The sequence below is a fragment of the Octodon degus genome, unplaced genomic scaffold, assembly GCF_000260255.1.
Source record: "Octodon degus isolate 3935 unplaced genomic scaffold, OctDeg1.0 scaffold00083, whole genome shotgun sequence".
Taxonomy (NCBI): domain Eukaryota; kingdom Metazoa; phylum Chordata; class Mammalia; order Rodentia; family Octodontidae; genus Octodon; species Octodon degus.
The window spans coordinates 8,097,874-8,122,529 of record NW_004524659.1 but is presented as its reverse complement, the minus strand read 5'-3'; the positions used below and the strand labels follow the sequence as shown (position 1 = coordinate 8,122,529).

General features: G+C 49.4%; 1 protein-coding gene across 1 annotated transcript in view; it reads right to left on the bottom strand.

Annotated features, from left to right (window-relative positions):
• The window catches only part of Pepd (peptidase D), a 131,557-nt gene that overhangs the window by 26,950 nt on the left and 79,951 nt on the right, over positions 1-24,656 (bottom strand). The gene's annotated exons all lie outside the window — the stretch shown is intronic.

The window sequence follows — 24,656 nt, the reverse complement described above, 5'->3', positions numbered from 1 at the left end:
ACCAGGTCTTTCCCCACTCCCCACAGGCCTCAGGACCTCAGGGCCTCATCTCTGCATGAGATCCCGAGCTCTCAAGGACTGAGCTGCTTCCCAGGTTCTGCCCTGGTCTTTAGAGCACACCAGCTAGCTAGCTTTGCAGAATCCAACTGATGGGGGGCAGTAGCTATTGCCCTCGCCCCTTTCCTGAGGCCTGGGCAATAGCTTCCTGCCAGGTCTCGGCTGGGCCCAGCCGTCCTGGGCCCCAGGCTGAGAAGCAGACCCTGGCAGCCTCCAACCTGCCCCCCCAGTACCAGGGCAGCTGTCTGCAGAGCGCTGTGGGCTGCCTGTGGGCATGCCAAGCGGCAGCCCTGCTTGCTCTGCACGTTCTAGGCCTGTTTTAGAGAATGTCTGTGCGGAGGAGTTTTAATCTTCCAGGCACAGTAAACACAAATTATGTATAATTGTTATGATTGGGTATTAAGTAGTTGTTATGCAGAAACGGTTCTCGAGATTCAATCGGCTTTCAGACTTGCCTTACAAACCTTACAGGATAATTGGGTATCTGTGAGTGCAATGCTTCCCCAACATGAAAGATGTCAGGAAAGGCTGGGGAGATGGGCGAGGCCCCTGCTTTTCTTCTCAGACAGCCCCATATTACAGTGAGAGCACTCAGGTAGTTGTTATTAGCTTCTGCCTCAGTTCCAAGAAGCCACAAGGATGGTAAGATTCAAGTCACAGCAGCACGTGCATTCCTACCAAGGCAGGGCAGAAGCCAGTGCCTGGTGCAGCCGGTGTTCCTGAGTAAAGCCCTGCCACAGGCAGCCTCAGAATGGGCTTCCTCTTTACATACAAAGCCTCAGAGCTCCAGCAGCTACGCCAGGTATAGCTCTGCCCCAACAGATGTTAACTTCTGGGGCCCACGTGGCCATCCTCAAGGGAATGGGGACAGCGGGCCTCAGGTAGGGCAAGTGACTTGCAGATGACTGCAGATGGTACTGGGATTGGCTGGCTTCGGAAAAGGAGATGGGTGAGGAGGAAAGGGAAAGGGAGGAGAGGGGAAGAGAGGGGATGGGTGGGGAAGGCAGGGGAGGGTGTGTGTAACACACACGCACATGCACAGATACAGGGGAGGGGAGCAGAAAGGGTGGGGAAGGGTGGGGAGGACAGGGGATGGGGAGGGGAGCAAAGCAAAGCTATGCCATTGGCCTGGGCGGGTGACACTAGCACATTCTATGAGAACAGAGACTAGGGTGGGTGGGCACCCTCTCCTGCACAAGGCTCCCCACTAAAGACTCCTCTTAGGAGAGATAACCTTTCTTTTCTCCCTGGCTTCTGTAGAAGAAAAAAAAGCAGCTCCAAGTGCAAGACATTGCTTACTGAAGCACCTAACAAAGGGAAGGCTGACCCAGTTTCCACCTGCAAACCACAGCCTGGTCTGGGGCGGTTCTGCCAGCCACAGTGACACTTCCCCACCCCTCTAGGGAGAGCTGGGAGGAGTCGACACCTCGGGGCTGAAGGCTCACTCAGCCCAGAAGAGTGTGATGTTCTTCATGCTGGACTTTGGCACCTAGTTCTTATTTAACACATTCATGACAGGGCTGCAATTTGTGTGTGTCACTGCCAGAAAGCTTGAGTGTCCCAATTGGGACACTCGACTGGGTGAATTTTATTAGTAAAAAGATGGATAAAAGTGATTAGATTCATTTGTACCACCAGTGGTTCAAGCTGGCTGGAACATGTTAAATTATGTTTCAAATGATTTTCTCTCTCTCTCTCTCTCTCTCTCTCTCTCTCTCTCTCTCTCTCTCTCTCCAGGGTCCCGAATTCACTTGAGGTGGTCCACCTATCTCAGCCTCCCAAGTGCTGATACGCTCACAGGCATGAGCCACCACATCTGATTTAAATGATTTTTTTCTTTCTGGACACAGATATATTGATGCTTTGGGGATGAGAACAGGTGGATGAAAGCAGGCACACTTTCTGCAGACTTCGGGCAGGGGTTGGGGTCTATAAAGGTGCCCTAATCTTGGGGTGAGTGTGACAGCTCAGGGGTCTGTGGAGAGAAGTGTGACACATCTGAGCTTTAAGGGCTGAGGACTGAGCAATGGACGCTCCAAACTGGGACTACAACCCTGATTTGGAGGTGACATGGAGCTCTACGTGAGCTCTGCAAGTGCAGACACACTGCCCCTTTGCTTCTCATAATGGTGGCCACAGAGGACACTGGATAAAGATCCCTTTGTATCTTCAGGAAAAATACGGCCAAATGACTCAGCACCAACAAATGAGCATGCATGGACATGTGTGCACACACAGACACACATGTGCACACACAGACACGCACACGAGCAGATACAGTGACAGAGGCATGCCTTCATGCACAAACACAGGAAAGAAAAACATACACACACGTGCCTACAGAGACACATCCCTACGTAACACACACGTGCACATGCACAGATACACGGGAAAACACATCCACTGACTCCCAGTCTATGGCTGCACAGTCCATGAGCTGAGGGCAGGGCAGTAGCCAGAAACCTTTCTGCCTCTCACTCAGAGGGGCTGCAGAAAACACAGCCAGAAGAGCAGAGCTCATGAGAGAGGAAGGAGGGCACAAGAGGCCAGTTTTGGGGCCTAGAAGCCCTGGCCTTAAGTGCCATGTGGGGACAGTGACAAAGGCTGGGGCCCACGAGAGGCAGGGGACGGCGATGAGCTCTCCTGTCCCCACTGTAAAGCTGGGACTGCAGATCTAATGCACTCACAGAGACAGAGGGGACTTTCTCCATGAAGAAATTCACTGGCACAAGGCAGGCAGCGGGAACGTGAACATCAAACACATCTCAGATTCATAAGAAAAGTCTGTCCGCCAAGGCTCCAATGTGAGTGACCTGGACGGTCTGGAAAGCACCCAAGCTGGGAAATTAACAAAAACCTGGTCCCTGACTGCAATACTCAGAGCCCCTGCCAGAGCTCCAACAAAGTCACACTGGACGTCACATGCTCCACTTGGCCAGTCAGGAACTGCCTATGCACACTCGGAGCACACAGATACCCACAGCACACACCACACCGCCCCTGCACGCTCAGCATACCCACGCGGCACACTGACACACGTGCCATGTGGAGCTTTTAGCCACAGGTAGTAGGATGAGGTCTGTGTGGACTTAGGTGACAGTGATCAGGGACCATAAACATATGAAATAATTGATACCTAAAGGATTAGTATGAGAAAAGAACAGGTGGAGTTTACGAAGAATCAAACTCAAACACCTAGAAAAGAACAGTCTGTCCATCAGAGGACAGCAGACAGCAAGGCAGGCAGGGGTCACTATCCCCTGCTACCACTGCCACCTGCTCTTTCCATACATCAGGGATTCACATACACAGCAGAGGCACAGTGCTGGGCAGGTGCCTGCTCTCTCTTGGAGGCAGCGGAAGCACACTCCGACCAGGTACTGGGGACATCTTTCCTGGAAACAAGGGGGTTCCTAAAGGGCAGAGGGGGCTGCATCTGCCCATGTGCCAGCCTCCGGTACATCCCTGCTGCCCGGCTCCCCAGAGCTCTTCCTCATATGGCTGCTTTTCCAACACCCTTGCCTATAAATTTCTCCTCGGATGGAAGATGCTTTGTATCCAGGCATAAATGAGAACCCTTAAGTAACCTGGGAGAATGTGTGCTGTGAATAATGAGGTGGAGGGAGTTATTGCCATGGGGGGGGGAGTGAGGGGAGGCCCATTTATCAGTGCCTGAAGACGACGAATGGGGCAAGAATTGCAAATGTCCAGGCCCGCATCTGCAGAAACCACATCTCCAGGGACAGCATCGCTGGTCCTCCCCCTGGGGCCCACAAATCCAGCCTGTGGAGTGTTCCTGGGCACAAGGCCCAGCTCCTGCTCTCAGAGGTTTATTGTCTACCAAGAAGATAAGCCACTGCCCCATAACATGCATTAGCTGCCCCAGATAATAGCAGAAGTGCTGGCTGGGCAGCAAGCGTTGGCCAAGCTATCAGTGCAAGCTGAGAGCACCAGCAGCTAGGGCCAATGAGGTCAAGGTAGTGGCAGAAAGAGGAGGCTTTGGTCACATCAGTCACTAGGCTGGCCCCTGAAGGATCTGGGATCCCCAAGAGGTGGAGAGTGACAGAAATAGACACAGGGCAGGGAAAATGAGCAGGGATGGCAGTCCCTTGGCCCCACATACCCAGCCTCCTGGGCTTCTGGTGAACACTGACTTGGAAGCCAAGTCCTGGCTATGCGACTTGCTAGCTGCGTGGCCCCTGCCTGTTTTCTCATCTGCCCAAAGGGGATCAGAGTGGCACCTTCCTTCCACAGCTGCTGTGCCAGTACAGGGACTTGGCATTGTGCTCTAGTGCACAATGAATGGTGCTTGGCTCGCGAGCCTAATGGCAGGACCTGGTAGGAATCACTGTCATTGTCAAAGGGATTCCTGGGGACACAGATCCCTCTGGCAAGTGGCACAAGAGGGAGCTGGGGGCACCTAGCACTGGGCTTTGGAAATAGTCTTGAAAACCAGATAGAACCTGCACAAGTCCAAGGCCTGGGCCACCCACTAACTACTGCACGGTCTAGGACAGCTAAGTTCTCCACAGAATTCCACCGGCCCCTGTGCAGGCAATGCCCACGCAGCACCTCCGAGACATTTAGCAAGGAGAATGTGCATTCTTGTGCAGCCCCAAGACCCGTGCACACAAACAGGCTTTGATGAGGGGCGTCTCAGACCACTATTCCAGGTTGCCCTTGCTCTTGAGAAGAGCTGACCAGGGAGTCTCACCTCCTCAGGACATTCCAGGACCTTGAGTATGTATAAAGGGGTTATTTTGGTAGGACTGTGGATTAAACCCAGGGCCTTCACATGTAGCTATATCCACAGTCCTTTTTACATTTTATTTTGAGACAGGATCTCACTAAGTCACCCAGGCTGGGTTTAAACCTGTGATCCTCCTGCTTCAGCCTTCCAGAGTCTGATATTAGGCCTGCACCACAATGCCCAGCTCTGAGTAACTCTTAATTTGCATTTAGTTTTAATTAGTGACTGTGATAGTTCCTGGGTACAAATGACCGTAATTATCTAATGAATATGATCCGTGTTTTGCATGTCTATACACTTACTAAAAGAAAATCCTTTTCAGAGGAAGAAAAACACAGTCTTAGAGACAGCAGCCCTGGGATTCATCTAAAAGCCCACAGGAGGATTTCTTGCATTTCCAAATTAGAAGCAGCCGCTATTAGAACACAGAGCAAATTCCTCAGAAAAGTCAGCAGGAGGTAAACTTCTCTCACATGGAACCGTAAGTACCGAATTATCCTTGATTCCCTGGAGAAGGTCAGAAGCTGCTCTCATCCTCTCTTCTGAGGTGACCAATAGGTCATCCAAAGGCTCCTGGCCCCGCCCACCCTTGCGATCTACCTGGTAGCTCCAGCCACCTGCCCAGGGTGGTTAGCTCCTTTAGCACATGTTCCTCAGGGATCTTCGGAAGGGCAGACACTGGGATGGGTGGACCGGGGGGCTGCCTGGGACCTCCCCTTCCCCAGGCCCCAGGTGAGGACAGACACAGAGGTTGAGGTGAGTCACTACAGAGGCTCTGAGTGTGTTTTAAACAAGCACCTGATATGGTATATCTTACCAAGAAAGGACTGGCTTAAAGCCTAGGACTAAAACTAGCAATGCATGCATTATTAATAAAACTGGTGCCAGCAGGGGGCCAGCCAGCCTCGCAGTACAGCCTGCACAGATGTGGCAGCAGCGAGCACTCAGGGGACCTAGTGGCATCTCTGCCTCCGGCAGTTTTCTTTGCTCCCTGATGCTCCTGGAGCTTCCTCACTTTCTCCTTCCACTGTGCCCATCCCAGTCCTGGAGCCTCAGGCTGAGAGGACTTGACCAGGGCAATGCCACTTCACCAAGACCCCCAACGTGTAGGCAGCACAGTTATAGGGGTGCGGGGCCAGGTATCTAAGGCCTGCATGGCCTGTCTCCGTGCAGCCAACCAGATACAAAAAGACCCCTTGGGCCCTGCCAGCCACCCAGGGCCTTCTCCCCAACTTTCCAGCTCCTGCTGGGAACCCTCCAGTGTCTAAGGGATGGCACTGGAGGGGCAGAGACGAGAGGGGCTTGAGCCAATCCAGCCTTTGGGTAGGTTACACAGCCACTCGAATGGAAAAAAGCGAATGGCACTCAGCAGCATTCTGCATTTATAACAATCATCTGGGGGAAAGAGTTTTTCCTACTTCACAGATGAACACCCTGCAGCTCCGAACAATGATATATTTAGTCAGAGAAGCCACCAAATCTGGGTTCAGGTGTGGAGTCTGTTCAAGGGTTTTTCATTTATTTTTGCACTGGGGATTGACCTCGGGGTTTTGCACTGAGCTACAGCCTCAGGCCTTTATTTTTTATTTTAGATAGAGTCTTGCTAATTGCCCAGGCTGGGCTCAAACTTGCCATCCTCCTGCCTTAGCCTACCAGAGTGCACTACCATCCCTGGCCTGTGCAAGGTTTCTGATCACAAAGGTTAGATCTTGATATGGAAGCCTCAAAAGCCTGGCTAAGTGGGGACTGGAATAGCATCCACCTGGGCTTTGCTGTGGGGCCCAAAGGAGATCACTTTGTGCACTGTAAATCCTGGCGGGTAGATGATGCGTGTGAACGCCTTCCAGGGTCCTGACCTCAGTGCTGTACCCAGAGCCCTGGCTGAATGGAAACTGGCTCAGCAGAAACAGGTCTGCACACACAATTGGTCAAATCTAGTCCAGGGCAAATGGGCCCCTGGTGGGCTAACGGGAAGCAGCAACTGGTGCCCCATGAGAGGCTGCTGGGAGGCAGGGTCCCTGGAAGACGGGAACCCACCAACCAGAGGCAAGGGCAGCGGCAAAGACTATCAGTCATGGCATGAAGACAGGAGGTGGGAAGGGACACAGAAGCGAGGGCTCATCCTCTCTCCAAGAGAGGCCTTATCAAGGTATGAGATAATTAGCATTTTAATTGGATAATTGGGGATTCTAAATTGCCTATCTTGTATTAAGCATAACTGAGGACATAACGTGACATTCAATTAACAAATCTTCCCCTTTATTCTTTCCATGCTTGATTAGGCTGCATCTCTGAGTTCCTCAATATCAGTTATTGGAAAAAAAACAAAAACAAAAACAAAAAAAACCCGTTTCTCCTTAATTGTCAATGCTCTGTGACAGACTGCTAATAAGTTACATAAATACACACACAGAAGAGATTGTAGAAATTCTTACACAAGAAATTCTTAGAAAATACACAGGAAAAAAAACCCCATAATCTTATCACCCACCGATAACCTCTATCAAATATTTTGTTGAACATCCTTCCGGGCATTTAAAAAAATTGCATAAACAGAGATTTTAGAAAATAATTAGCTATAAACTTTTTCTCAAGTTCCCTTTTTACTGAAATATGACATATATACAGGAGAGAACCCAAATCCCAAGGACACTCTCCAGTAGTTGGCATCAACTGAGCACACCAGGTCCCCCCACCCTTTCTACGTAGGCCTTTCTTTCCATGAGTGCCTGACTACTACTGCTATTTCTTCTCCTTCCTTTTTTTTTTTTTTTGGTAGTACTGTAGATTGAGCCCAGAGCCTTCACCCTGAGCAATATTCCCAGCCCTTTTCAAGTTGATTTTGATACAAGTTCTTGCTAAGTTGCCCAGGATGGTTGAAATCTGTGATCCTCCTGCCTCAGCCTCCCAGGGCTGGGATTACAGCCATGAGCCACTGCATCAGCTGAGGAGCCTGACTTCTACCATAAGTTGTTTCACCTGTCTTTGAACTTTCTGTAAGTGGGATCAGGCACTATGTTCTCTTTCATGTCTTGGTTCTTCCCTGGCTCAGCATCACGTATATGGTGTACATGTGGGTGGCGGGTCCTGTTGTTGGATCATTCTAACTGCTGGTTCATTCTACTGGGTAAGCCAGGGAACTTTTCCATTCTTCTCCCAGAGAACATTTGGGATGTTTGCATGCACATCCCAGCTACTATGAGGAACGCTGCTGTGGAAATCCTGCAAGGTCTTTGAGGACACAAAGGTACTCACACATCTCTGCTGAGCAAACAGCTCCGAGTAGAAATGCTGTGCCTCTGGATTTTGCATGAACTCAGCTTTAGTAAAGAAAGCCCCCGAGTCCTTTTGGGTAGTCATGCCCACTGATTCATTGTCTGATGGTTCCCTTCACTGTACACCTGTGCATGGGGCCCACACTGAGCCAAGACAGGTGTGCAAAGGCAGACAGCCCTACCCAGTCCTGGCTGAGGTCACTGCTAAAGAAAGAACATGGTCCTCGTCGGGAGTCTCGGCTTCTATGTCTACACTGTTTTATTTTCAATGCTGTTCCTACATCTAGAATTGTGGGACTTCTCTCCATTGCTGCTACTCTCTCTGTGGTGTAGGCCACCCCTGCTCTTGCCCAACTGCTAGCGATAAGGGTCCAGCTGGCCCCCCTGCTTTGACCCTTATCCCCTATGAGTGTGCTCAGCCAAGGGAGCCTTTTAGAATTGATGGAGGATCACAGGACTACCCTGCTCACTCACAACCCTGGCTTCTCAGTGGCCCATCTCCCTCTCCCCTATCTCATCTGGTCTTCTAGGCTATACCTCCTCACTACTCCTGACCAGTCAAGTAAGCTTCACTACAGCCCCTGGGTGAGTCCTATTCTCTCTGTCCAGTGGGTCTGTCTCAGGGGTTTACAGCTTGCACTCTCTATTCCAGATCTCTCTCCCAGGGACTCCTTTACAAGGAGGCTTGACCCAAGTCCCAGAACAAGGGGTACCTTGTTTCTGTTTTAACCCTCCCATCCATCCTTCCATCCCCCACCCATCCCCCATCCTTATCATCTCTGTATCTCTCTCATCTAGCTACATACCCATCTCACCATCCATCCATCCTTGCCTTCTATTTCTGTACCTTTCTTCCCTCATCTACCTACCTGTCCCTCTGACTGTCCATATATCCATCCCTGTCATCTCCCATGCACCTATCATCTGCTATCTACTCCTGCATTCCTGCATGCATGCATTAATCCACCCACCCTCTCTGTTTTGTTCATTGCAATATCACCCAGGGCCCTTGGCAAACAGGAGGTGGTGCTTGGTAAACAGAAGGTTTTCGGAACATTTGTGCTGAGTGACTGAATAACTCTGAATAAGTGCAACGAGGTATACCACAGCCTACAGTGTACGTAACCAGCTTCTTGGTCAGCTCGTAACCAGTTCGTTACTTCCACCTCCATGCTAGGATGGGCGTTCATGGCCATATGCTGCTTCACTGTGATCAGACAAAACGCCTAGAAGTGGAGTTACTGAGCATATGAGCATTTTCTAGTCTCAAGGCGCGTTTTACAAAATGGACTCCAGAACACTCAGATGGATTTTTAGGGCCCTGAGTGGTGCACCTCTGGGCCTGTCTTCTGAGAGAGCTGGGAGTCCAGCAGGTAAACCACAAAGTATTTTCACCAATGAACTGGCAAGTGCAAACATGCTGATATGCTTATTTCTGAAATTTATTCCTTTCTGAATGGCTTGTTCGTTTTTGAAAAATGTGAATGTTCATCTTTTTCTTATTGATCCTTGAGGGATTTATATATGCAGGATACTCGGCAGTGGTTTGGGCTATCATCTATTTAAAAAATTTCCCCCTTTGCCCTTTAATTTTCTTCATGGCGTTGCTAGACGGGTAATTTACATTTTTATTGATCACATGTGTTAATGCTTCTTTACGGCTCCTTCTTTTGGCATCATATTTAAGAAACCTTTTCCTACCCTCTGATTATATATCCATTCCAGCATCTTTGTGGGTTTTCTATTTTACACTTTATCAATCACCCTTGAGTTGGCTGTGATGGCACCACGAGGTACAGCGCCATTTATTTTCCACTAACTGTCCCTTGCACAGTGGCCTGGGGAGCTGTCTTCTAAAAAGACGAATCCTGCCAGGCATAAGCCTAATTCCAGCTCTACAGAGACTAATGCAGGAAGATCACTGCGAGTTCAAGGCCGGCCTGGGCTCCATAATAAGTTTAAGACCAGTCTGCAATACAAAGCGAGACCCTGTCCCCCCAAAATAAAAACAAAATCCTTTACACATGAAGTAGCTTGAAGCTACTCAGTCTGCTCTTGTCCAGGGACTGTCTCCTGCCCTCACTGGGGCTGCCAGGACAGGTCCACCCTCTTCCAAGTACAGACATGCTCAAAAATTTTACCAGTGCCTTCTTTGCTTATTATCAGAAAGAGAGACAAGATCCCCAGGCCAGGGTAGCACGATGGTGCTGGGGAGGATGCCAACATCCAAGAGGAAAAAAACCTGAGTCTGGAATTCTAGATCTGTCAATAAGGACTCTTTTGAGGACTGAAACTCTAGCAACAGAGGACATTTTGTAGCTTTGGAAAGCCCTGGAAGAGCAGTGTAAACACAAGTGAATTTTCTGCTTGTTCTCAGCCTGATTCTGGGATCAGCTTCTGCTCACACCCGGCTCCACCTCCCTAGTCATGCAGTAACACCTTTCTTTGTCCTAAAACCTCACACACCTCTCTCTAAGCTGGACCAGGCTGCTGCAGGAATTACTCAGAGGTTCAGAGCACATGGCTGGGATGCAGAAAGGCTCTCTACAGACTGGGACATGATCCTAGTTTAAAACAATCTAGCAGTTATTTTATTACCAAGACACACCTGGACCTCCCTTCTGCCCTCACCAGGAGAAAAGCCAGACATACAGGGAGCTCCCCAGGAGAGTGACTGGGGGCGAAGCCTCCCTTGAAGCTAAGGTTTCCAAAAGCACGATGGGAATCCAAGAGATGATGTTAAGTGTGCTCTGACAAACATGTCTACTTCTTGCATGAAGTATTTATTTTAAAATGTTACCTTTCACTTATGTTGGCAAATTATACTTAGGGTTTCACTCAAGACAAAGACAGCTTTCTTTTAAAAAATTTAAATAAAAAAAGAGTCAACTTAAATAAAAGTGGCAAACAGATCACAGTATATGTGGAATGCAGATTTGGCCATGAAAGTGTCATGTGAATGGCTGAGGCTGGGGAATTCTACTCTAGGGTTTCTTAGAGAAAAAGCCTGGGTTTAGTTCTGGATGGGAGAACTTTGGCTGGGGATCTCCCCAAGTTCCCATCTTGTAGCTAAGAGGATGAGTCAAACAAAAGCTAAGTTCTTCCCTGTGTCCAACCCTGCTCCTGTCCCCAACTCTGCCACCTGGGGACACCAGGTCATGAGGACAGCGTGGACCAAAGGCCCCTCAGTTCTCAGGAACTGGGATGATGAGAAGTATTAGGGAATGAAGCCTCCTTCAGTAAACCCAGCTGCTGAGGGCTTCGGGCAAGTGGGTGTCAAGCCTTTATAAGGGTGCTCTGCTCCAGTAACCAGAGCAGGCTTAGTGTGGGTAATTCTCTGCAGTCCGGAATACTGGCAGAAGTCTTGACTGGCAATGTTTCCTCCTGCCCTCTCCCCTCCCCCACTCTCTTTCTCTCTTTTCCTTCCAGAGTCTCACTAGGTAGTTCAGGCTGGCTTTGAATTTACTATACAGTCCAGGCTGGCCTCAGATTTGCAGTGATCCTCCTGTCTCAGTGTCCCAAGTGCTCAGACGACTGTGTGCTGTCACACCTGGTTTCTACCTGCTTTACTTAACAGCTCCTCCTGAGATCGGGTCATTAGCCAGAGCTGCTCAGGCCACTGACCGGTGCTCTCAGCTGCTGTAAAGCACCACGTATGCCGGAAGGGTCTCTGGGGGCTCTCACACTCCACTGACTCCCTCTGATGAGAAACAACTGAGATCCTCCACCAAACTGATGTTCCTCATATACTGAACCTGCAGGAAACAAGCGCCCCACATACCACCTGGTACAGTCAGTTCAGGTGCCCTAAATCATCCTTTTAAGGGAAGAAAGCACTTTGCTTTTTAAGTCCCTCTAGGATGTTTGTTTCACTTTGAAAGAGTCTAGAACTACTTTATTTCTAAATATTGAATTCCTTTCTCTGCCTTATAATCTTAAAAATATTTCACAAATATGTCATTTCAGAAATAACTCTCTTGGGGAAAGGCTGTTTCAGATTAATGCTTTTCTGGAGCACAATCTTGCCCTCACCCTCTCCAGGCCAAGCCCCAGCACTGGGCAAGTTCCTGCTGTAGCTGTCACAACTGTATCTCCTTACTCTGATCCAGCTCTTGGGTCCCAGGACCACAGCTTCCCTCCCAGCTACCCCTGCAGGAGGGGTGCAAGAGAAGCAGGTGCTTCATCATCACATTTGCATTCACATAAACTGCTGAAGGTGTTTTTAGCACAGGAAGCTATGCAGCAGGAAGCCAGGCCAGCCCCAGACTGGGGAGACCCAGGAAGAACTGTGTCCCCAGCAGCCTGAATACCCAACCTCCTGCTGGAAGCCACCTAGCCAGGAAGGTGAGGCCACAGTTACTGTGAAAACTGCCTGTTTCTAATTTGAAAAGTTTCTTCTAAGCATCCGGGAACCACAAAGCCTGCCCAGGAGGAAGGTCAAGGCCTCTTCCAGCGGGGCCAGCCCTGGGAGGGTCGTGGGAGGGACCCTGTGGGCACTGCCTCCTCTGATGGGCCTCCTCATCCCCTGCTCACATCTCGGAGTGTTAGCTTAGCCACACTTGGCTGAAGGAGCAATGTGAATAAGATTATCACTTTGCAAGTCTTTATCCACTTATGATGATAAATGAGGGCTGTGCTCACGCTGCCCCTACAGAGCCACGAGCTCTGAAAAGAGTTGCTGCTGCCAGGGCCGGCTGGGGTGGGGCCGGGGACTTCCCAGAACATTCGCAGCATTTTTGGTGACTCTGTTTCCTACAGAACCCATCAGAAGGGGGCTGGGCCAGCGTTCAGAAAGGGGAGGACATGGACCTCCCTGAACACGTCAGGGAGCAGACATCACTTTCCAGGGCTATGGGCATAAGGACATCTACAGGTGCCTCCCCCATGGTCCCCGACCGGGTCCCACAGAGGACAGGAGAGGTGACTAAGAGCAAAGTGCCCTGAACCTTTCATCAGCCAACATCCCAAACCCGTGAAGCTAGTTCTAGAAAATATTCCTAACAAGGAGATGGCCAGAGACTACTCTCATGAATTTAAACATTTTAAAACTTAAATCTGCTTATCAATAGTTAATTAATAAGGTCTAAGTCTTCTGATGACAGGATGATTAAGCTGTTTTTGAAATAATCCATTTTTAATTAAAACCCCCCTTCCCTTGGTTTCTGCATGTACTCAAAAGGAAGCCTGTGCAGATGTCTTGTTTTTAAATACACATTACACACAGCCAATAATTAGAAAAAGTCATGCTTTTAATTACATTTTAATTATTCTTTACTCATTGATGCAAAGTTAAATATTCTTGCTTTATGGTACTAATGCTGCTCACTGAGGCCAGGAGACAACAGGTCTTCTTCCTTGTAGAAGAAAGGCTCAAAGGAGTTGACGCCACACCCTGGCAGACTGGGGAAGTGCCCTTCTGACCCCTGACCCCATGGACATCTGGCTCTAGCAGGAGCCATGGTGATTCAAGAGGTGCGTCTGGGGCCCTCCTGCCTCACCACAGGCAGGGAAGTCCCTAGACTTCTCCACTCCGGCCTGCATACTCCCCACAGCGTCTCCCCAGGTTGACCCACACAAGCCACCAAATCCCCCACCTGAATTCAGCAAACTCAGAAAATGCCAAAGAGGGAGCCACACCCATGTAAGTGACATTTTCCCATCTGCCCTGCTGGGCACTGAGGACCTCGGGCACCCATACTCCTGCCCAGTATCCCCTGAGCTCTATCTTCCAGGCGCCACCCCAGCACCCCACTGGGACCTCTCTGAAGGAGTAGCACGCCTTCCTGACTGCTCTCTTTTTTCCTCTATCTCTTGGGTTTTAGCCAGGTCCCTTGTGGCCAACAGCCCATTTGAGGGTGGTGGACAGAAGGGTCTCAATAGTTTCTCCAGGGTCTCAGGCGCCGGCAGGAAGGCACCTCACCTCCTGTTCATCTGCAACATTACCAGCTGGCCTCCTACCACGCACCAGGCCTGACTACCCTCGCCAGGAACCTCCCTGGTTTCCCTCAGGTGACCTCCCCCTCTTGACACCACCCAAAGCCTTTCACAGGCGAGCCCTGTCCCCACTCCTACCCACAGAGCTTTCACCCTGCATGCTGCTAACTGCGCACTGTTTTCCTTACCCATCTTGAAGTGAACTCCTAGAAGCAGGCCCAAGTCAACCCACACCCAAGGCTGGGCCCAGAGAAGAGCACACAGTAGGGGCTCAGTATGCACCAGATGCAGGGGTGACTGACAGCAGAAAGAACAAGATGAACACACAAAATGATCAAGACAACATTCATTCCCAGCTGTCAGGAGGCTGAGACAGGAGGTGAAGGCCAGCCTGGGCTCCGTAGTGAGTACAAAGCCACCGTGAACTACACAGTGAGACCTTGTCACAAAACAAAACACATGCATAACGGCCAGCCTCATCTGCACAGGGGCAGCCTGGGTACAGATCTGGCTGTAAACTTCCCACCCCATTACCTCTTATTGGACACATTTGTGAGCCTCTGAGGTTAGACTGGGACTCTGTGACTATTTTCCACCAATAGGAAAAGGAGGGGAAGAGACAATGTGCCTGTTTCCTGCACATGTGACTTTTAGTAAAGGTGTGACTTCTCTATGTTCTCTCTCTTGCTTCTCCAGGGGGCAGAGGTAGGCAAGAAGCCACCATGAGTAATGCTGGAGCCACATGCTAGCCCCAGACTGCAAAACGAGCATGAAATAAACCTCACTGTGCCAAGTGACTGAGAGTTTGGGTTTTATTGTTACTGTAGCAGAAGCTGTCCTGTGATACTGTGTGTAGAAATTTAGAATATACTAAATTTTAAATCAGCAGGGTAAAGACTTATTCCACAGGCGATGATGAGTAAACAAACCACAAGGTAATTCTTAGGGACAGAACAATCAGATTCCATGTTTACATGTTACACCTTCCCACAGTACTACTCAAGTTTTGCTGGAAACCTATGAGAAGCTTGAAGTGCAATAGAGCAGCCTTCTGACAGGATCACTTTCCTGTCAGCCTCCTGACAGGAAAATCTTTATCTTTGTTGAATGGTCCCAATACAAATGCCTCAAAAGGTATATACAGGAGGTTGGAATATATTCTTAAAGCCATTTGCTCAAATGCAAAGACATCTCACCCCTCTCCCATTTTATACTTGTGCAAGAACCCAGATTAACAATCACACAAGGCTTGATTATCATCAAGGACCCTAAAGTAGCCCACAGAAAGTCACATTTATTTAGCAAGGTCCTATAGCTATAGGTAAGATACAGTGGCCATGTCTAAGGAGTCAAGTATTGAACCAGCCTTCTAAATTTAAAAATATAAGAAAAAAAGGAGGGTAGGTAGGTGGGAGACATTGACTGCAAAGATGGTTCCTTGCTCAGGTAATAGAAGAGTGGATATGAGCATTTACCTGAATTCTATTTTATTTTATTTTTTGTATTTAGTACAGGGTCTCACTATGTAGATCAGACTCATAGTGATCCTCCTGTTTTCAGCCTCACAAGCTCTGGGATTACAGGCCCATGTCACCACAACCAGCTTCAATTGCTGTCTCAGTGTGCCCCAGGGCAAAGCCAGCACGCCATGTAGGGGATTGAACCCCAGTCCCTGTGTCTGCCTAAGCAGGTGCTTTAATCTGCTAAGCTATCTGGCTATTTCATTTTATTTTTCCATAATTTTATTGAGAAACAAATAACAATGAAACAGTTTCAAATCAAATTGGTAGGACAGCTTCAATAATTAACACATTGCATACTCTCCTCCTAGTGGTTATTTGCTGTACAAGATGCAAACATGATATCCTATTTACAAACACTATTAGAACAAATCCCTCCATTCATTACCCTATTTTATTTTTGAGAGATAGAGCCTTGCTCTGGAGTTCAGAGTGGCCTTGAATTCACTCTGTAGCCTAGACTGGCCTTGAACTCATGGCGATCCTCCTGCTTCAAGCTCCCAAATGCTGGGACTACAGGTGTGCACCACCATGCCTGGCAACCTGAATTATTATCTCATCTACTTCTGGGATCAAGATACCACGCAGGACATGGGAATATAGTGGGAAAGGGAAAGATTCTTGAGCCTTCTGTGGGCAAAGAAAAGTTGCTTCTCTTTCTTTATCTGGCCCACTACTGGAAACTTGCGTTTGTATGCATTTATTCTTAAATGCATTTTTAGATGAAGTTAAATATTGTTTTAAAATGTGGATGCATGGATAGTATACTGCACACACCATGCCTGTTTTTGAACTATTTCGTAACTGTAAAGAAAACATTTTTGAATAAAATAGTAAAAACAGAGGAAAACAAAGAGTTGGGTTGTATTAAGGTGGCACACATGGCAATAATGCAAAAACAACTATACAGGAAAGGATCAACTTGACTACTTAACATTTACTTAAAATTTCTATATAGAACACTAAAATATTTTTAACATATAGAACAATAACATAAAAACCCCAACCACAGAAGTATTCTTATAAATTAGGAAGTCAAACACAAATGTTCCCATTGATGTTTTCATTCTTGGTTTTCCAGTGTTTTGGCTGAGGACTGAATCCAGGACTTCCAGCTTGCTAGACAAGCATTTACCACTGAGCTCAATCCCTAGCCCTGAGTCCCCACTGAAATGAGGCAAAGAAGGGATGAGCTACAAAGACAAATGCCTACAAAAAGGCAATGAAAGAAGTTTAACCTCATGGGTTATCAAAGAAGCACCAGTACAGATGTGGCAAAGCTTTGCCCTGACCAGGCTGGTAAAGATGGGCCATCACAGAAGTAACACCATTAACCGGAAGCCCTAGAGGACACGCAGGCAGCCAAGGGCTGGGAATGTAGCTTCTGGAGAGAGGTTACCCAGCTCCTCCAGGACCCATCTGTCTGCGGTGGGCTCTTGGGTAAGGTCCTCAAAGTGCTCCTGGCTTGCATCCTACAAAGTAGACAGGATGACATGTGCCCTCACTGCGTCCACTGAGAAAATCCCCAGGAAGCGGAGAGTACCTGTTCATCACACATTCCCACCAGCCACAGCTGCAAGTGGGGAGCTTTTCTGGGAAAGAAAGTTTGGCTTTGTGCTTCAAGATTTTCTCCAAGAACTCCATTTGCATAAATTTACCCCAAAGAGATGATCCATTAGACAGTCCTCAAGAGTTGGCCAGACAAGGCTAATTGTGTCAGTCACACTGGGAATTTCAGAGCGTCCTGGCTGCCTGGGCAAAGGTAAGGGGATTGGGGGAGGGATTGGGGGAGGGCCTGGCGGTGCGCCCCAGCTCACAGCAGAAGAGGCTCCTACTGCCTGCAGGTGGAACAGACTCCACCCAGTATGACTCAGCACTTCAAAGTCTGTCTCTGTGTGCTGGGGGAGTTCTGGAGCCTGTTGGCTAAAGCCACAGGGAAGAGTAAGTCTCTGTATCATGAGTTTTTTCATATCTTATTTATAATGTTCTGAACAAACTGAATGCCCTACTCCTGGAGGTGTTACCATTTTTTTGCACCAAGTTAAAGCTATTTTCATTTTGAAAATATTTTTTAAAAGAAATGAAAGTTACCAGCTGCCCCGCACCTAGCCTTGCCTCACCAGAGCGGATGCCCTGCCCCGCACACAGCTCAGGCTCCTTGTGCACAGCTGAGGCCCAGGATGACTCCATAAAGCCGCCACAAGGGGTCACAAGTGCACACTGTCTGCCTCCCACCCGGAGCACCTTGAAAAACTGGAGGGACCACAACTAGATGCATTTTCTACCCCACTGTGTGGACAAACTAAAAAAAGCAACATAGGCTCAGCTCCTTTCTGACTCCAGATCAGTAAACCCCAAGGTGGAGTTAGATCACCCCAACTCTGAATGCTTTGTCTCCTCACAGAGGCCAGCAGGGAATTCCCTGAGAGAGAATGTAAAACATAGCAAGCTTTCCCTTCTGATTTTGCCACGTCAAGACACTTCAATTCATTGCAATCGACATTTCCTCAGTCATCATCTCCCACTCGGCACCTGTTTTGCCACCCAGGCCCAGATCCTTGCCAGGAGGCACCGCATCCTGAGCCGCTCTGCCCAGCCTCTCTTCACACTATCTGTAGCACGGTGCCTGAAGACAGATGCGCACACTCTAGGGTGGCATCACTCTTCTGGTTCCTGGTTCCTTGATCACAACTGGAAAATTAAACCCCAAGTGGTTCTCACCAGCCTAGGGATCATGGGAGTTGCTTCAAAGCAGAGGCCCTGGGGAAGTGCACGGTCTCAAAAGAGAGGGGGCCCATCCCTTCCCCCATCTAGAGCTTCTGCATCTCCTTTATTGTACCAGTGGGGGCAGAAACAAATTAGGCAAGGCTCTTTGATGTGTGGTTTGGAGAATCCAAGCCACAAGAATGTCTGCTCAGCGCTGCTTTCAAAGCCCACTTACCTTTCTTCTCTAGAAATTAGATTCTTTGAAAAACCTCTGTCTGCAAAGCAGGTATCCCTAGTGCAGTACAAGCAGGAGAGGAAGACTGGCTGGAACCTGCTTCCTCTTGCTGCACCCTGGGCTCACTGCCCTAAGTCATGGAGCCCACCCCCAGGGAAAGGGTGCCAGCTCAGGGTCCCTCTGCAGAGCAGGGAGCTGGACAGGACAGGCACAACTGTAGCTCTGTGAGGCTCAATTAAATAGCACAGGTGCCTCTGGGGCCGTCACTGGGGAAACCCCACATGATCTACAGCCTCTGGGAGCAGCAGGCAACTCCTCCGTCCAGGAGGACTCTGCCATTCTGAGGGAATGAGCCTTCTACTGCCAATGGACACAGCAGGAATGGACAAATCACCCTGGATGTATAAAATATCACATTTGCCAAATCCTCTGGGACAGAAAACACATTCAGCAAACAGCTCAAATTTGAACAGATTTCCAGTCACAGCTTCTAAATCCTCCAATTAAGTGCATGACTATGTGCAAAGGTAGCAACACTGGGGCTCCCCGACTCCCAGTATATATAGCCTGGAGATGGTGGCTGTGACATGGCCTAAGTCACACACACAGGTCTTACAGAACATCTCCAGATGTCTCAGCTATAGCTGCCCCCTTTTGCCTTCCTTTCCCAGGTAAAAGCTTTTTAATAAAAGTGTTTCTGCCCTGCCAAGCCTGGGACAAGCTGATAAACCCAGGACCTGGAGGCTACCCAAATGCTTATGTGTCACCTTGCACCAATTCCAAGTTGTGTAGACAGGGGTGTCTTCCCTGGTCTTCTTCAATCCCCAACATAGATCGTGCTCTGCGATGCTTCAGAATGTCAGCCTCTGGGGAAACCTCAATAATCGTGGATGAGGTTTCTTTATGAAAAGTCCCTAGCCCAGCTGCTGGCTCTGCTTCCTGCAGTGTGAGCAGGTGTTTCACTCTTAAACCTAAACCCAAGCTCTGCCCACCTTCAAAGGGGGAATTTGCACTCCACAAGCACACAGGGCACAGCAAAGCCCTTGAGATGCTCTCAGAATAATGATGCCTACTTGGTACCTCCAGGGGCCTTAACTAATTTATAAGGCAATTTTAATAATAACTATATATTAATTTTACATCCCCCTTTTACCTATTCCAGTGACTATGAATGGTTAGGAATTGGGTAATATATTACAATAGGCTTCTGGGGACTTTTTATTAACTAATGCCCCATATTTAAAAACCTGCTTGTCAAACGAGGAACATTAAGAAGCTCTGTCCCTTTTATAATTGCTTCTAATAGACTCAATATTCAGGCCATGGCCTAACAGACAGCCCAGGCGGTACTTTCTAAATTGCACTTAACTTTATGTTTTTTTTTTTTTTCTGTCATCAGCCAACAGGATAATTCAGAATGCACACAAATGGTCATAGCACCATGTCCGCCCTAGCTCTTGAGAAGGCTGTGAATTTAGAAGTTACGAGGACCACTCAGGATGGGAGATGGCAGTCTTCCTGCCTAGACAGTCAGTGTCATGTCTGTCTCACTTTGGCAGACTTTTTTTTTTTTTAATTGAAATGTAACACACATCCAGCAAAGCTCACACCTCTCAGGTGTCCAGCTTGAGGGCCTTCTGCAAACATAGCCCTTAGACCATTCCTAGTTAGAACATTTCTTGCCTTGTAGCAGGCTCCACTGCTGCCTCCTCCCCCAGCCCTCTGCTTCTCACTCACCAGGGTTTTGCCTGCTGGAGAACTTCATGGGGTGACACATCTGAGTCCAGCTACTCTCATTTGACTTTACCCTTGTGAGAGCCCACGCTTGGCCAATGATCTTGTGGACAGCAACAATGCATTGGATTTCAGGGTGCTCACTGTGTGACCTCACCATGACCTCTGCCCACCGCTCACAGGCCTGGGTCATTCAGCCCATTTGCTGTGTGCTCAGTGGGATGGCAAGGATGTCAGAGGTGGATGCCTGGCTTTGACCAGTGCTGCCAACTGTTTTCAGCAATTAGTCCAGCACTTGTTTTCTTCTTTCTTTCCCTGGGAGGGAAGAAGGCTTCAAGCTTATCACCATAGAAAGCCAGAAGCTGGGACCTGAGTAGGTGGTGTCAGGGCAGATCCCCAGGTGTGGGGGCCGTTGCCCCCTTCTCCACCAGAAATGGGATAATGGGGTAATAGGCCTTCCCTTAGCCTCAGGGTGGGAAAGCAGAGATTTCTCCAGACTTCAAGTATGCGAAGTGGACCATAGGTGCAGGAATAAAAATCTATTCAATTAGGAGCCAAAGCAGGCACCAGTGAGTGTCCACAGGCAGCCGGAAAGGCTGACCATGAATTGGTCACTGAGCCTGGGGAACAGGACCAGAGAGAGGCCAACTGGAACAGAAGGAAATCCAGCAAGGCAGGCGTGAGGCCCAGCCCTCCTCGGCCTGGGCCCTCCCTGCTTTGAGAGTGAGGGACAGAGCCCTTGGGGGCTAACAACTACTGGACAGTTGCAAACATCTGAGGACAGCCTGGACAGAAGGAAGCAAGGAAGACATCCGCTTCCACAGGGACGGGGCCCAAGGCACAGTACCAGGCCAGAGGACTCCGGAAGATCAAAGGCCGGCTCTGGAATAGGATGAGGCGGTGTGAGGCGGCTGGGTGCCCCTCCCTCATCCAGCCAACATTTCCAGGCAGAGGAGAGAAAAGCAGAAGCCACCCAAGGCTGCTGGCAAGCCACCACACGGGGATCCTTTGTTTTCCTTTCCCAACTCCCAGGCCCCTTGGCTGTTGTGCCAGCATCTGATCCCAACTCAAAAACCACGGGGGACTCTGGGTGAGCCTGACACAGAGGAGCCTCAGCTGTGACAGCCTGCAGGCTTGGAAACTTGTGGCCCCAGAAGCTGGTTTTAGCAGTTTATGAATAATAAATGTAATTAGCATAACGGAAAACAGAATGTAGAGGCCAAGCAGGAGCCCCAGGGCGAGTGTCTCAGCAGGCTGCCCTGCTTGTTACTTCCTCTGCTTGGGTCCCTCAGAATGGACAGGTGGTCTGGAAGTGAGGGGGCATCAAACCCTTAACCTGGCCACAACCCAATACAGAGTACAATAGAGGTCTAGGTCTGCCTAGGGGATGACCCCTTCTTCCCCAGTATTGACTCCTTTCCTCAATCTTGGGCAGAACTTGCCTGGTGCTTCTCTGGTCCCAGTTGTGTCACCTGTGAAGAGGAAACAGGTCTACTGTGGCTGCTGTCACACAGGAGAATCCTCAGCTCTCACTCACTGCAGCATCTTAGAGGCAATAATCTTCAAGGGCTACAGGCAGACAGCTTCCCTGAGCACCTACCTATATCCAGCACATCTCCAACCACACTCCTGTGGTGTCCCCCTTTCGGTTCATGGAAACCAGTCCCCGGGACACTCATGCTGGGTGGACTGCTGTCACTGCCACCAGGCTCTTGATGGGTCCTCTCCTGCCTGGAGACTAGCACTGAATGCTCCCCCTGCAAACACTGAAGAAAGATGGTGCAGACTTGGAGGAGAAGGGCCACCTCCAGGAAGCAATAAACAGAATGAAAGGCAGGTGAGGGCTGGGGGAGGCCAGGATGGACTAAAAGCTTTAACCAGCCCAGGGCTCTCTCTGACTTCTCTGTGTAGTCTTGGTCCTTTTTCCGTTGCTGCAACAAAATGCCTAAGCCTGCACAATTTATAGAGAGAAGTTTATTTATCTAGGTTGTAGAAGTCTAAAAGCATGGGAGCTGCATCCACAGGGCCTGAGGCTGTGTTGGTGCCTGGTAGCAGCATCACAAGGTGGGAGCACATTTGAAAGTGGTGAGTGAGGAGGCCAAAGTGTAAAGGGAGATGCCAGTCACACTCTGTAACAACCCATCTAGCAGTAACTACTCACTCTCTGGAGAAAAGTGTTAATCCCTCTTAAATGCCCCCAAACCTGTCAACACAATCACACTGGGAACTAAGCCTCAACATGAGTTCTGGCAGGAACAAACTAAAACACAGTAGCACCCTCACCTCGCTTGGGTTTAGGGTGAAGAGTTTGGGCAGGAGGAGGAAGGGAGATGAGACAAGAAGGGTGTGAAGAAGAGGAGGGAGAAAGGAGTAGAGGAGGGAAAGGAGGAGGAAGGGCAGGGAGAGAAGGGGTGGGGAAAGAGGGAGGGAGGGGTGAGGAGGAAGGAAATGGAGAGGGGTGGGGGCCCCACAGGCTGTCTTCCCACAGGCCTAAGCACCTCATGGGGAAGCCAGCTCAAGTCTTCCTCAAGGTGCGCCTTCCTGGCCGGCCCAGGGGCACCCGCCCGACTGTGACACAGCTGTGGGCCATAAGCATTGCATCCACTGGGCAGGCCTCACCCAAGAGGCCTCCCCACTCTCCTGAGAAGGACATGGGGCTTGTCAGAGAAGACAACTGAGGTGCTGCCAGGTGTTCTTACACTACCAATTGTACCCTTACAGGAAAACCAGTGTTACTGCCACCTCCATCTTTCCACCCTCATTGTTTGTCCACAGCAATCACTCCACAGCAACAGCCCAGGCCCAGGCCTTCCAAGGTGGGGCGGGGTGGGGGTGGGGACAGTGGGAAGGATCTGATGGAAACAGCTATCACACCCTACTCCGCAGCATGTTCATGGGCAACACTATTGTACACCTACTGTGCGCCACCTGCAAGGCACTGTGGTGGCAGGATGAGAAGGCCCTTTATGACAAGAGTAGCAGCTGGCTGCAGCAGGGCCCCTGAAAGCACAGGGCTGGGAGTCTGGGGAAGGGACGTGCCTGCCGGCCACTAGGCTCTGACCCTCAGACAGGCGTGATCAGCTGATCCCAGCACAGGACTCAGGATATTACTGTCTCACAAGAGTGGAGTTCTTCCTTTCAAGATTCTTTTAAATGATAGCTTGTTTAACTGCCAACATCAATTGGCCGGCAATTCTGTGAACAAATGGCTCTCTGCTTGTCTAGAGTCCAGCCACTTTTATTTGTCCCCAAGTATTTGGCAGCAACCAGTTACATCAATAAAGAAACGTCAATTTTTAACAGCCACATGAGATGCAAAAGCCTCAGATGGATTTTCCGTGGGCAAACAGGGCTCCTGGAAGAGCTGTTATTAACAGCCCTGGGAGACACATGGGCAGGCCTGGGAGACAGTGCTCTGGATTTAGACTGGATTAAGGAGACACTGCAGGCACCGGACCTCTAAGCATCATAAATAACGCTAAAATTTTAGATTGTGGTTGAACCTTCTGCTGTCATAATCATTTAGGTCACAATGTGTTTGATGTTTTATAGCAAAATGACAAATATCTTTCTCAACGGCTAAGTGCATAGAGCCCATAGGAATAAATCCAACCAAATTGCCTACTACAGGTAAGCTAGCGGGTACATGGGGGGAGGATCTTCAGGCGGGTAGTGGTGTCACAAATATCTCAAGACAGTGATTTCTGAAGGTGCATGGCACATGCAGCCTGGGGTCTCTTCTCTCATTGATTCTTGCCACTTCCCACCATGTAATCTCACTGTTGGAGAAGGTGAGATTCTAAGCCACTGATCACCCTTGGCGTCTGATGTCTGGGCTGCGCCCAACAATAGCCAAATCACACAGAGCCGAAGAAAGGGGAAGGAAAAGAGAATGCAGGAAGAATAATGCATGAAGAGTCTGAACTCTGAAATATGACACAGTGAATTAAAGCAATGGGTGATTCTCCCAGGCAGGTGGAAATAACTCTCCAAATCCTGCCGGCTGGCCCACTGTCCAGATACAAGCCCCAAGGATGTCACTGACCCTGAGACTAGGGGTGTGCCTAGGAACCAGAGTGAGACAGGCCCATAGGGCAGGCACCCAGTGAAGGTGCCCATCTTCTCTCTCTGTCCTGGAGAGCTGTTGTACTAGGGTCTCCACTGTGCTCTCTTCAGTAGGAGAAGCCTTACCTACCTTAAATCCTGCCCAGCATCCCCCAATGCAATGGGGTGCTTCTTCTCCTGGGCCAGACTCAACTGACTCAGTGGTTGCTGGAAAGTGGAGGCTGTAGGATACTGAGGGAACAGGCAGCACAAATGGTTTCCAGGGTCCTCTGGCCTGTATGCCACTCCAGGCAGGACTGGAGTGACCCTGGGGTGATGTGAGGTGGGGACATCAGGGTTCTACCAATGTCCCAGGCACAAGTGTCCTGAAGGAGACTCTA